The 14,156-nt window shown below is 50.0% G+C and overlaps 1 protein-coding gene across 3 annotated transcripts in view; it reads right to left on the minus strand.

Annotated features, from left to right (window-relative positions):
* ZBTB7A (zinc finger and BTB domain containing 7A) overlaps window positions 1-14,156 on the minus strand; it is a 71,605-nt gene that overhangs the window by 32,976 nt on the left and 24,473 nt on the right. The window contains exon 1 of one of the 3 annotated variants that reach the window (XM_077332203.1): window positions 13,806-13,890. The exons of the other annotated variants lie outside the window; for them this stretch is intronic. The gene's annotated coding sequence lies outside the window, so the exon portion shown is untranslated. Of the gene's footprint in view, window positions 1-13,805; window positions 13,891-14,156 lie in introns of those variants that run through there. 3 annotated transcript variants of the gene reach the window in all.

Genomic DNA, 14,156 nt, shown 5'->3' on the forward strand with positions numbered 1-14,156 from the left:
CACAGGCAGCCAGCTGGATAACCTTGGGCTTACCACAGCACTGATAAAGGTGTTCTGATTGAGCAGTAATATCAGGGCTCTCTCAGCCTCATAGACCTAACAGGGTGTCTATTATGAGGAGAGGAAAGGGAAGGTGATTGGAAGCCGCTTTGAGACTCCCTTGGGGAGAGAAAAGCGGCATATAAGAACCAACTCTTCTTCATCTTCAGTCATATCAGGGCTCTCTCAGCCCCACCCACCTCACAGGGTGTCTGTTGTGGGGAGAGGAAAGGGAGGGCGACTGTAAGCCACTTGATGACTCCTTCGGGCAAAGAAAAGCTGCATATAAAAACCAATTCTTCTTCTTCTCTCTGGTTTAAGGAGGGGGCATGTCCCGCTCCCCTCTCAGACCCACCTCCTAGGAGGCTTCTGCTTCCAGGCACTGTGAGGAACCCAGGAGCCTCCCCAGTCGGAGTGTGTGCATGAGACAGGCCCAGCCCCACCACAAACCACCAAATTCAGAAATCAGGTAGAGGGTTATTGGAGGATTGTGCAAGTGGCTTGCACAACCACAAGTCACAACCCAGGCTATCTTTGTGGGCTTTTTTGGTTCGTGTGCTGGATCACGCCCATCCCTAGCACTAACAGCTATACATAAACTCTTAAACCAGGCTTTCTCAACAGGGGTTTTGTGACACCTTGGGGTTTCTTGACAGCCCCAGAAGGGAATTAATTTTTCTATGTTTTTTTTTTTAATGTTCAAAAATTGATATGTGATAAGACCGTATATGGTTATGTCAACCCACCCCCATGACCAATGATGGGCATGGAGGGGGTAGAAACGGGAGGGTCCCCAGTCATAAAAATCCTTTCTGTGGTAACAACTGCAGTCCAGAGAGGTAAGTTGTCTTATAATAACTTAACTGCTTTGGGGGGGGGCGGGGTGTGGCAAGAGAGCCTGCCCAAGCGGAGTAAGCTGCTGGGCTATTTTGTACATGGGGGTGGGTGGGGGCGAGACAGAGCGTGATGTCACACCCAGTGGAAATGTCTGGGTGATGTCAATTCTGGCAGCCGGTGACCTCCAGGGGTGTGGCCAGGAGGTGTGGCCTGTCGACCTCACTTCCAAGGTTTCTCAAAGCCTGAAGAATGTTTCAGGGGTATCTCAATGGTAGAAAGGCTGAGAAAGTCTGCTGTATACAGTCAAGCACATCTCCATTTTGCCTGCACTTCCCTATTTTCTACAAGCCTGAGGGCACAGCTGGTCCCTCTTTTGGCATAGAACTATTCTAATTTGGCCCTAGGCACCTTCGGAAACTCTCTACGCCACTTCATGCCGCGTAATATAATGCTGAGATGGCCCTTGGCACAGTTAAACCTTGATGGGAGCAAAAGAAAGGGATTCCACATGACAACCGCTCTGCATCTGCAACTCCACTGGGTAACTTTACTCCAGTGGTTCTCAACCTGGGGTCGGGACCCCTTTGGGAGTCAAATGGCCCTTTCACGCGGCAGGGCAAGCAGCTTGGCTGGGGGGGAGCACCATCCAACAACAGTAGATCGAGATCGAGCGTTCATCTATCTAGAGCAGCAGAAAAGAGTGAGATCGGCATGGTGGGACAAGAGGCAGAACTGAACTGAGAAACCCCGGGGGAAAAACAATTTATATACAATCATAAACAACGGATCTTCACGCCATGGGTCAGTTTCGGTTTAATTTCTGTGAAAGAACACTTGCATAATTTTAAGATTGGGGGTCACCATGAGGAACTGTATTAAAGGGTTGCGGCATTAGGAAGGCTGAGAACCACTGCTTTACTCAGATGCCATTCCCGCTGAACTCAACGGGGCCTACTTCTGACTCACCGCGAAGTGTTGCCGAATCCCCTCATTTGTTGCCAGAAACCCCTGAACTGAGCTCCTTAACTGAGCTCCTCACTCTTAACTGAGACAGACACAGACTTGGATCCCACCTGGAATTCCCAAAGGTGCAAAGGGAGAGGCCCTGACCCTGATAGGCTGGGCTAGCCCAATCTTGTCAGATCTCACAAGCTAAGCAGGGTCAGCTGCAGTTAGTACCCGGATGGGAAATCACCAAGGAAGTCCAGAGTTGCCACATAGAGGAAGGCAATGGAAAACCAACTCCGAACGACTCTTGCCTTGAAAAAACAATGCGGTGGTCCCGAGCCGGCTACGACTTGACTCGATGGTGCTTTCCACCGCCAAATGAAAGGGGTTTTTGTCAGTTCCCTCCTCCTGCAGAAGCCCCAAATGCCTCCCCCAAAGAACTGATGGGGGGGGACAGGAGACCCCTGGAAACACCCAGGAGAGTATCAGTGGTTGCCCAAGGTAGGGGTGGGGAGGAGGAGGAGGAGAGTAGTTGGTTTGTTACACCCAACTTTTTTATCACCTGAAAGAGATTTAAATAGGCTTCCGATCGCCCTCCCTTCCTCTCCCCACAACTGACAAGTGAGGCTGAGAAAGAACTAGGACTGGCCCAAGGTCACCCAGCTGGCTGCACGTGGAGGAGGAGTGGGGAATCAAACCTGGTTCTCCAGATTAAAGGCTGCCACTCTTAACTACTGCATCAAGCCAGCTGAAGAAGACGACGAAGGAGAGTTGGCTTTTATACCCTGCTTTTTGCTCCAAGCGGCCTACAAAGCCACCACTCCAAGAGCCCCTGAAAATTCCACCCGACTTCTTGTAATTCAATAGTAATCCAGAGTTACAGAAGACCAGTAAGTTCAAAGCAGTTCTAATTAATCTTCAGAACCTCTAATCAAACGTTTGCCAGGGTAGACTAGTGTCATAATCACCACAATTTTTACAGGGACAATAAGGTACACAGTGTGTGACTCGTCTAAGTCTGCCAAGCGAGAGGACAGTCAAAACAGGTGCTGAGTTATAAATCACCTCAGTTCTGGGCTGGGGTGAAAGGATCCAACCAAGAAGATCTGGGTTCAAATGTTCACTCAGTGGTCAAGTCCACAGGGAGAAACCTTGAGCAAGTGACTCACTCAGACTATCCTGCCTCTCAGAGGGCTGTCATGAGGATGACAAAGGGAACGGGAAAAACTACATGTGCCAGTCTGAGATGCTTGGAGGAAGGGCAAGAGAGAGGTGACTTTAATTTATACGATACATGACACTTTGCCACTTGGGGAGTTAACAATGGGAAAGAAGGCAGGCAGGCAGGCAAGAAAGAAAGATAGAAGAGAGGGATGGAGGGAAGGAGAGAGAGAGAAGGAAAGAAGGGAGGAAGGAAGGAAGGGAGAAAGAGAGAAAGAAAGAGAGAAAGAAAGAGAGAAAGACTCCGCTTTTCACTACTTGAAGGAGTCCCAAAGTGGCTTATAAAAACTTTTTCCTTCCTCTCCTCATGACAGACACCCTGTGAGGGAGGTGGAGCTGAGAGAGTTCTGAAGAGAGAACTGTGATAGCCCAAGGTCACTCAGCTGGCTGTATGTGGAGGAGGAGTGGGGAATGGAACCAGTTCTTCAGATCAGAGGCCACTGCTCTTAACCACTCCAGCAAGCTGGGTTAAAGACACCCAGTAAAGTCTACTATTTAACATCGGGCACATTAGCACACCCGGTTCTCCAGATTAGTGGCTGCCACTCGAAAGAAAGAAAGAAAGAAAGAAAGAAAGAAAGAAAGAAAGAAAGAAAGAAAGAAAGAAAGAAAGAAAGAAAGAAAGAAAGAAAGAAAGAAAGAAAGAAAGAAAGAAAGAAAGAATTTCCCACCACCACCTAGTTGCCTGGAAAAGCTTCTCATTTGCCTTGGGTGACCAGGAAGGTTCTGTTGGGCTCTTTGCTTTTGGGACCAGGCCTGCTAAAACAGTGTCAGAGCCATGCACAATGACACACTTGCAAACAGGGCACACCTCTCCTTGAGACAAGACATGGCTCCCAGAAATCTTCTGGAGAAGTGCTGTAGACACTCAGCGACGGAACCCTGCAGAAAGTCCCAGGTTCAAGCCCCAGCATCTCTAGTCAAATCTCAAGCATCGGCAAATGGCTTTTTTGGTCCTGCTGGATAGGACCAGTGGTCCATCTAGACCAGCTACCTGTTCCACAGGTGGTCCTCTAGTTGCCCTGGAGGGGCCACAACACAGGACACAGTGCTCAAAGCTGCTTCCTGGCACTGGAATTCAGAAGTTTACTGTGTCTGAGCATGGAGGTTCCCTTTAGTTACCATGCCCTGGTGTTCCACAATTAGTTACAGGGATAATACCAAGCTAGATGGATCAAACTAGGATAAGTTAGCTTTACAGTGTTGTCCCTCCAAGGCAGCCTTTCTCAACTTCTTTATCACTGAGAAACTCCAGAAGTGGGTCGATCGTGCAGAGTATGGTTGGGAAGCCCAGCTCCCCTTCTCACCCTCTCCAGGCCCATCATTGGCCATTGGGGGAGGGGAAGGGTCAACATGACCATTATATGGTCACATCACCGGATAAATGTTTTTAACAATTTTTTAATTGACTCCCTGCCCATTGGAAAGCCTTCCAGGGCCATCAAGAAACCCTAGGGTTGGGAAAGCCTGACCCAACGGCATGAAAGGAACCAAGAAATACCAGGTTTTGGATCAAAGAATCAGCTTGGACCCTCTGACCCTGACCCTTAAACCCTGACATCTACATTTTTCGACCTGAAGGCTAACAATTTTATCTTCAGCAATGCATCTTATCATTTTTATCATTTTTGCTACATAAGATCAAACTTAAACTGGAATCTCAGTTTCAGGACAAGCTGGTCTTTGGGGGGAACTATTCAGAGCAGTTGACAACCCGTAACAAACATCTCTCTCTTTCCCTCAGCCTTTTGCCTTTTCTAATCTAAGATAAAACATAAACACAAACTCTAAAGAGGAAAGACTTTCTGCTCATGCAAAACATCAGGGGAAGCTCGAGGCAAACAGGAGCAAATTTGGACTTGCTAAGTGGCCTGCCACGCAGACCAGTCCTGCAGGGCCTTCCCGAATTCTGATGCTCCTGTCCTCACCCCCACATCTTCCAAGCAAGCAGGTGCTCCGTCATCATGGCTGAACACAGCAGAGGTTACCAGGATAGAGGAGGCCACATTCCCATTGTCTGGCTGATCAGTCCTGTGGATCATGGGGGGTGGGTTATGTCAAGCTGGCCTGACTCCGCCCTGTGTCCTCAGCTCAGATGGGGAGGGTGTTTCTAGCACCCAGCTTCCCTAGCTCCCCCTTCTGCCAGCATGATGGGTGGCCAAACTGTACAGGGATGTCCTAACTGTAGATCTCTAGATGTCCATGGATGACAGTTCCCATGAGCCCCTGCTTGCATGTTGCTGGCACATCTGGAGAGTTCCTGGACATCTGTAGTTCCTGGACATCTGGAGAGCCACAGTTTGGCCACCCCTGATGTAGTGGGTAAGAGCAGTGGATTCCCTACTCTTTCAAATACAGCCAGTTGGGTGACCTTGAGCCAGTAATAATTCTCTTAGGGCTGTTCTTGCAGAATAGTTCTCTTAGCGCTCTTTCAGCCCCACCTACCTCACAGGGTGTCTGTTGTTGTGAAATGGCAATATGATTTTGGGACCATAACAATTTGATAGGGTCAAGATGTAGAAACATCCCATGACTGTAGAAGCTTGAATATTCACATTCTTCTCTCCAGTGTGATAAATGGAAGGACTGATTTCCTTCAAATAACGGAGATTTTCAATGGTTATTGTTGCCCAGCTAGCACCACGGTTTTGCCCAGTCTAGTGAATGTGGACCTGTGTTTGGAAGTTATGCCTAGAAGCTACCTGTTTCCACTACTTCAGAATTTAGATCTTCCAGCTTTTAATATATTATTTTATTAAAATGCCTATAGAATGTCCAGCTTGGTCAAATGGCTAAGAGCAGAGGGTTCTGATCTGGAATGCTAGGTGTGATTCCCCATTCCTCCTCCACATGCAACCAACTGAGGTCCTTCTATTCAAACCCCACCCTCTACTCCAAAATTCTCCATGAATATCCCAAATCAGAGTTTGCAACCCTATCAGCTGCCCTCCCTGGCCACCCCAGCCAACACAAATCCCATTGAATACACTGGACTCTTAAGAGAACTTTTCCCACTGCGAAAGTCTGGCTTATTCTACCCAAAAAGCAGGAAGTAGTGTGCAATTCTAAGTGCCTACACTGAGTCTCTTCTCTGGCTGGAAATGTGCGCTAATTCCCCCTTCTCAGATGCTATGTTATGAAGAAGGCACGTATTATACACACTGGGTAGTGATACATCAGGCCAAAATGGTGCCTGTGGGCCAGGGCCCAAACCCACCATTTTGGTTGTACCTGACAATATGGGACTCTCGGCACTCTGGCACCCCCTACAGACATAGGAGGGAACAGCAACATCAGCCCCTGCGACTGGCAGGCAGTATAAAGCATCAGGATTGGCTAGGGCTAGTATAACACAGAGGAAGTCTGGCTGCAATTTCAAGACCTTCTCTCCTGCCATTCATTAATTCACTGTGGGTCGGGATGAATCTTGGCCCCAGCCCCATACACTCCTCTTAGGACACTGTTAGAAAGGGGAGCTGATTTTTTGGACCCTGCTTTTTACTAACCAAAGTGGTCTCAAAGCAGCTTACAAAGACCAGTCTCTTCTTCTCCCCACAACGGACACCCTGCGAGGGGGGTGAGAGAGAGAGAACTAGCACTGGCCCCGGGTCACCCAGCTGGCTGCATGTGGAAGAAGAGTGGGGAATCGAACCCGGTTCTCCAGATTAGAGGCCCCCGCTCTGAACCAGTCCACCAAGCTGGGTTGAAAACGCCCAGTAAAGTCTACTATTTAATCTCGGGCGCATTCACACACGCTGAACAATGCACTTTGCCATTGGTTTCGACTAGGTGAAACAGCAAAAACCCACGCCAACAATCACTGAACCTTTTGTCGCTGAAATAACTTCGGCTGGCTCCAGGAACTTGCGTGGGCGAAGGCCTGGCAGACGGAAGAACGCTGGACATACATAAGGATTTATGGGGGGGGGGGGGAAGGATCCTTTAGAAGGAGGCAGGAGGATAGAGCTGATTCCAGGTTAGGAGAGAAGCAGGCAGAGAGTGCCCAAGAACCGCTCCCCCCCCCCTCCAGCTGTCTCCCATCAGGATCCCTGCTTGAACAGCATTCCTTTCAGTCTCCCAGCCCACCTTGGCATCCTTCCCTCGCTTGCAACCCTTCCCTACCACCCACCCTCACAGCTTGACAGTGCTGGGGGGGGGGGAAAATGGAGCTCAGGGTGCTGTTGCCAAGACCAGCAGAAGCATCTCTGCTGTGTACCACCCATGTGGACCCCGGCAGCCACCCCATCTCGGGTACGCTTATGCCAACTCTGCAGCAGCTTCCGATGTTTTCTCCAAGGGGGAGAGGGGGGTGTAAAACCAGCCAATCGATGATTCGACAGTACGCAAGACCGAGCAGAAGATAGTGGGTAGGGGGCATCGGAGGAGATGTGCATTTAGCATAGGTAGGGTAGGAACCTCCGGGTGATTTTCAAACCATCTCCTCCAGGGCCCAGATTGGCTCAAGGGGAGTCATCCTGCTTGTTTGAGTACCCTGCTCACCTCCAAAATTATTTAAGCCCTGTTTGTGTGCATGCACACAAAAGGTGATACTTTGCACAGCACTTTGCTGGTCTGAAAGATGCCACTGGACTCCGACATCCCATCTATTTTTATTTATTTCTTACTGGTGTTATAGACTGCCTCTCCCCACAAGCAGACGCAGGACGGTTCACATCATGCCTACAGCGGACTATTAAAATTACAGTTAAAACAATAATAAAGCCTTGCCGTTCTCCATTTTCTTGCCTATTATTGTAACCGGTCCGTCCGGCTGTCGGTCCACTTACGGGTGTCCCGAGTTTTCCCCTTTCAGTTTGGTAGTGGGAATACCCCAAAGGTGAATGGAGGGAGGACCATAGATTTTGTTGGCTGTATTAGCTCACGCCAGACATATTGCAGGCCCTGTGGAACTTCCATAGTTCCGCCGGGGCTCAGATCTCAATTAGCGGCTCGTTCCACCAGGCTGGAGCCATGGCCAAAAAGGCCCTGGCCCTGGTTGAGGTCAGACAAACTTCTTTCAGGCCAGAGACTACCAACATGTTGGCATTTGAAGGTCTTAAGGCTCTTCTGGGGGCATACTAGAGGTGTCTTATGATTTTCCCAATGGCTCACAGGGGCACAAGTTATAGCCAGTGCAACATAACGGTGCAAAAATTCACAACCAGGGGTCCATGGACCCCTGAGGGTCCATGCAAGCTCCAGAAGGGATCCATGGCCTTTCCCCTTCTACCTTAATGGACTCAGCTACAAGCAAGGGAATCGGCCACTTCCACTGCCCCCTCCACCCCTCCTGAGCGTGAGTTCTCTTATAATTGCTGCACCCGGGAGAGGGCGGAGCCTGCACGCCTACTTCCGCCTCCTGTCTCTCCTCCCCCTCCTACCCTCGTCCTTCTTGAGCCTGCCTGCTAGCGCCAGTGGTGATGTCACTTCTGGTGACACGTTACTTCCGCGGGCGTGGCCAGGAGGTGTGGCCAGCAGACAGCCCTTCCGGGGCTCCTCAAAGCCTGAAAAATTATTTCAGGGGTTCCTCTATGCTCAGAAGGTTGAGAAAGGCTGGGTTAGAGTGCTGGACAAGGATCTGGGATACACGTGTTTGAAACCTTGTCCCAGGCAGCCTGACCCACCTGAGCTCCCCCCAGGAGCTTCTCTCGACAAAGGCCATACCCGGCCCCACTTAGCTTCCTCTCCCCGCCTGTAACCCATTCTCCCGAGCCATCAGGTGTTAGTCAACAACGGAGGCAAGGAACCAGCCTGGCAACTCGTCAACAAGAAAAAGCCACAGCGGCTCCCCGGGCCTGTATTAGCCCACAGAAAGGCGGGCACAGCCCAGTGCCAGGCGAAATCCAGCCGAGCCAGCTTACCCGCTCCGAGGGCATCGGGAGGGGAGGTTCTTCCAAACCAAACTGTCGTCGGCATTTTTGCCACCGCCGTTTCAAAAGTAGGGCAAGCTGCGAGATGTCGCAAGGGGTTGCCTTAGAACAGGTTACTCCACCCTAATGACTGCTGGCCAATTTTCTCTCCTGTGTCATCCGGGACCGCATTTAATCTCCCAGGAATGCAAGCTCCATCGGCCTGCCTGCGAACGTGTGCCGCCCAGGGCTTCCATTTGGCAAGCGTTCTTTGGCGGCATCTGTTTTCCCATCATGCCGAGCTGCTTCCTGGTTCACAGGCTGCTCTAAGATGGGAACTCGACTTCCTTCCCTCCTCTGAGGGTTTGCAATGGAACTCCGAATGCAGGGGAATTCTTCGATGCAGCTAAGAACAGCAAGGCCCCTTGCATGGGTGGGAGGGAATCCCACTAGCCATTAATCCAGGCCGGCTAGCCCACCTCCCTCCCTCTCCTTGAACTGTTTCTAATTCAGGGGTCCCCAGCATGCCTGCCAAGTGTTTTTCGCAATGGTCAGGGTAACAAGGATCATCACTTGCTTGCAGGGAGGGGCAGATTATGAAACCAATAATGAATAAATAAAAATAGGCGGGACCCGGGAATCCCTTGGAATTACAGGCCATTATCTTGTGGCTGGCTCCGCCTCTTGCAGCCATCATTTTATGGCAGCCATTTGTGGCTGCACCATGACAGAATTCCAAAGGTGCCCACCTGGAGGCTGGCATTCCCACCAGAGATGGGTTAGCCATGACCACTGGCAACTGAAGAGGATACAGAGAAAGGGAAGCGTCACTGCCACCACTGGCAACTGATCTTAACCGCGGTAAGGCCTTCAGCCTGACGCTTTTCCCAGAAACAGATACAAAAAACCTGCTTGAGTTGTGACAAAACAACCACTGTCTATCCCAGCCTTTCTGAACTTTGTTACCATCAAGAAACCCCTGAAACATTCTGCAGGCTTCAAGAAACCCCAGAAGTGGTGGGATCATGCAGAATACGGTTGGGAAGCAGAGCTGTGGACACTCCCAGCTGGAGACTCTCCCCTTCCCACCCTATCCAGGCCCATCACTGGCTATTTTGGGTGGCCATATCATCCAATAAATGTTTAACACGTTTTTAAAATATTTACAAAATTAATTAACTCCCACACATCCAGGAAACCCTTCCAGGGCCATGAAGAAGATTTAGGTTTCGATGAAGCCCTAGTCTATCCAGATACGGCTAACTATTCTACTCAACATTGTTGTGAACAATCCATCCAAAAATTCATGGAGCGACTCCTAGAGCAGGGGTAGTCAACCTGTGGGTGCTGGCAGGGGCTCATGGGAATTGTAGTCCATGGACATCTGGAGGACCACAGGTTGATTACCCCTGTCCTAGAGCCTTGAGCCATGCGCGCAAGATTGAGGGTGGGGAGACTCTTCGATATGAGATTCACGGGTATCACGAGCACATCCCTATTTCTATCCACGAATGTCAGGGGGTACCCATGAACATAACGCTCAGTACTCCGTGGAGCTCCTTCCCTGACGGGCAGCCAAAGTAGTGACGGGCATATATTCTTTCCCTATTTTCACGCCCTGCCTGGTTAGACAGAAGCACTCCCAAAGTGGTTTACAGTACAAGTATTAAAATAATTAAAAACACTAATGCAGATTCTTTTTTGGAAGTGCGAGAACAAAGAAGCCAAGAACAAAAGACTCCCTAAGAGCGTTAACAGTGATTAGGACTTTAATGGGGGGGTGGGGGGAAACGACACACACCATCCTTTGGGTGGCTTAAAAAGTGGCCCCCATGATTAATCAGGCAGATGACTTTCTAATTGTTCATTAGCTCATTAATTAAAGTGGCAAACTCTGGAGGTGGCAGGCAACATCTTGGATGAGGGATCACCCTTCTGTAGCCACACCTTTTTATACCTCCAAGGCACTCGGAACACAGTGCAGGCTTCCCTTTCTCCCTTTTCAGCCTACCAACAACCCTGCAAAGCAGGCCAGGCTGTGAGGGAGGGAGTGGCCTAAGGTTTACCCAGCGAGCTGTGCGGTTGAGGGAGGATTTGAATTCAGGCCTTCTCTTAACCTACACGGGTTCATAACCAGACTGGCTCTCACACAGGAAAAATGTCTGTCTTAAGACAAGAAGAGACTCCACTGCCTGTTCCATTCCTTCCCGTGATTGCCGCCTCGCTGGCTTTACATAGCCCAGTGTTAGCCATAGATATGCTATGCTCCCCCACCCCGTTTTCCCATTTGATTGGGGCCAATGAACTATAGAACATGATTGATCTCCCCCACCCCCCTGCAAGAGCCATTAAGGTCCTCCCCCTGGAAAGAATGAAGTATTATTCACAAGTGAGCAGAAACCAGTGGTACAGATTCCTAAGCAACTTATAAGCACTTTATATTTTCAGCTGTTCATTGTTTTAATTGCTAATGTTTTATTTGCAAACCTATTAGGTTGTAAACCACCCTGAGCCGGTATACGGGAAGGACAGTCATACAAATCTAAATCAATCGATCGATCAATGCTCCTCTTGCATGGGATCCAGGCCTGTGGTTGACTTCGCACTCAACACCGTTCCCTTTCTGATTCAACTCCAGGGGCACCGCTGTACCCCAAACGTCCAAATCCTATTCTGGGTTTACTCCTCAGGACCACTTAATTCCAATATTAAGGGAAAACTGTAGGAGTTGCTACCATTTGCTTTGTAAGGGATTATTCTGCACAGGCACTTGCCAAAATTGTGAAGTTCTCTAGGGTTTCTGGGTCATCCCCCCCCCCCAGCCCCCAGTGGGGGAAAGGGGGGAAGGGTTTCCAAATCTGGATTGAGAAACTCATATAGATTCGAGGACAGAGCCCTGAACTGGTCCATTGCTGCCCTTCCTCCTCTGAGTGTAAAGTGAATTCTTTCATGGTTTCGGCATCTGTAAGGGGTGCCGCCTGAATTACTCCCGCCTTAAACCTCCTCCTATCACCTTCAGTCCTCCTTGAGCCTACCAGTTAACTGGGGGGGGGGTCATTTCTGGTGACATGCCACTGTGTGTGTGTGTGTGTTTTTTTGCAGGGGGACATGGCCAGCTGACATTCCTGCCAGCGCTCCTCAAAGCCTGAAAAATTATTCCTTCCAGGGGTAACTCCTTCCTCTATGGTAAAAGGGTTGGAAAAGGCTGCTCTAACCAATACACCGCTCTGGTTCTTGCACCCGAAGGAATGCCCCTTCGAAGATGCCTCGCCATTCTTCTGGATGTAGTCCAGACTCACCAGCTCTGCAAGAATGAAGCCAGCCTGAAATCCAACAGGTTTGAAAAAAGGACAGTGTTTTATTAGCTTCTAGGGGCCAAGCCCGTTGCATTCAGGAATACTGGGGGTGCTAGATTCGGGGGGGTTGAAGAACTCTGTGGACAGCCTCCCTCTCCCCCCAGGACCTGGAAAAGCTGCAGGCAGAATTCACCAGCAGGTGCAGCTCTCACACAGCAGGGATCTGCAGCCTCCGAGCCTCGGAAGGAAGTGGAAGGAGGAGGGAGTGGTCGGGGGGGGGGGAGACGGAAGGTGATTGGCTGGCCACTGGACAGACAGGCAATCAGGTTGGAGGAGGAGGCACTCAGGGGCGGGACAGCTGCCCTGAGTGGGTGTTAAGCGCTGAGTGGCACTTAAGCCATGAGACACGCTCCTCCTCCAAGGCCTCACCAGAAATATATTATGTGGAACAGATCTTGATATAAGGCGCAAAATTTATATAGCGCTTTGAACAATCAAATAAAAAATGCTTTCCACACACTGACCTATTACTGCTTACAAGAACACCATAAGGCAAAACAATATTCTCTATGCTATGACACATTTTCCCACTCTTGAGGTAAATTTTCCCCTCCAAAATGAAATGTTAGAGCGCTGTCCATCTAGGGATGCCAGTCTCCAGTTGGGACCTGGGGATCCCCTGGAATTACAGTTCATCTCCACATGACGGAGAGCAGCTCCCCAGGAAAACGGGGAGATCCCTGTCCCCCACAGGATCCATCCCCAAATCTCTAGGATTTTCCCAGCATGAAGCTGACAACCCTACCACCCCCATGGTGACCTGGCTTTCCCATATCTATCACATGTGTCCTTTATGGCCGGATGGGGGCCAGAAGAATGGCCAAAAGCAAACAAACAAAGAGGCAGGGTTAAAACCAGCAGGACTTCCTGCTTCAGAGCTCACTCTCCGGACAGCCTGACTCTGTGTTCTATTTACCCCAAAGTAAGTCCCACCAAAGTCAAGCCATCTGCTCTCCCTGCCCCCTCCCCAGCCCCAGGCATCCATCCAGGCTGTTTTAAAGGCCTCCCCCAACCTGAGTAAACATCCCAGGACATCCCTGGTATCTTGTGGGATGCCCACAGCTGCGCTAGGTAAGTCAGCATTTGTATCTTAGCCCTCCACGCCATACTGGGATGCTGCTGACCAGTTGTTCAGGAAGCAAGATCCCTTTAAAGGAGGAGACATATACCAGCCACCCCCGAAATTGGTGGTGATTTCCCCTGCTCCTCAGAGATCCCCTTCCGCCTAGTAAATCTGTGGATTCTATCAGGCAAGAATTCTTGGGTGGTATTTCTCTCTCTCGCCTTGACCTGGGAAGCTAAGCAGGGTCAAGCCTGGCTAATACTTGGATTGGAGACCTCCAAGGAAATCCAAGGTGGCTATCCAGAGGCAGCCAATGGCAAACCACCTCTGAAGGTCTCTGAGCTTGAAAAGTCCACGGCGACTTAAGTCATCTGTGACTTAACGGCAAACAAACAAAAATAAAATCTCTCCCCCTCTTGCGCTTCTGTGTATTCAGCCATGATATAGTAAAACACCTGCTACCATGTGCAATGTTTTGAGATCCATGCTTACCTGCTTGCTATCTCATCCACTGTGCTTATTTCAAAGATTTTGCAATGTTTTGATAGCCAAGGTGGATGCGCACCTACAAAAACAGAAGAGCTGTTTTTTTTTGCGTCCTGTTTTACACTGCCCGAAGGAGTCTCAAAGCGGCGTACAATCACCTACACGCCCTCTCCCCACAACGGACACCCTGCGAGGTATGTGGGGCTGACAGATCTGAGAGAATTGGGACTGGCCCAAGGTCATCCAGGTGGCTGCATGTGGGGGAGTGGGGAATCAACCCCAGATGAGAGGCCACAGCTCTTAACCACATGGGCGCAAATAGCGACATGGTGTATTCTCACGGAAGGAATCCCTGAG

This window comes from Paroedura picta, chromosome 4 (genome assembly GCF_049243985.1).
Source record: "Paroedura picta isolate Pp20150507F chromosome 4, Ppicta_v3.0, whole genome shotgun sequence".
Classification (NCBI taxonomy): domain Eukaryota; kingdom Metazoa; phylum Chordata; class Lepidosauria; order Squamata; family Gekkonidae; genus Paroedura; species Paroedura picta.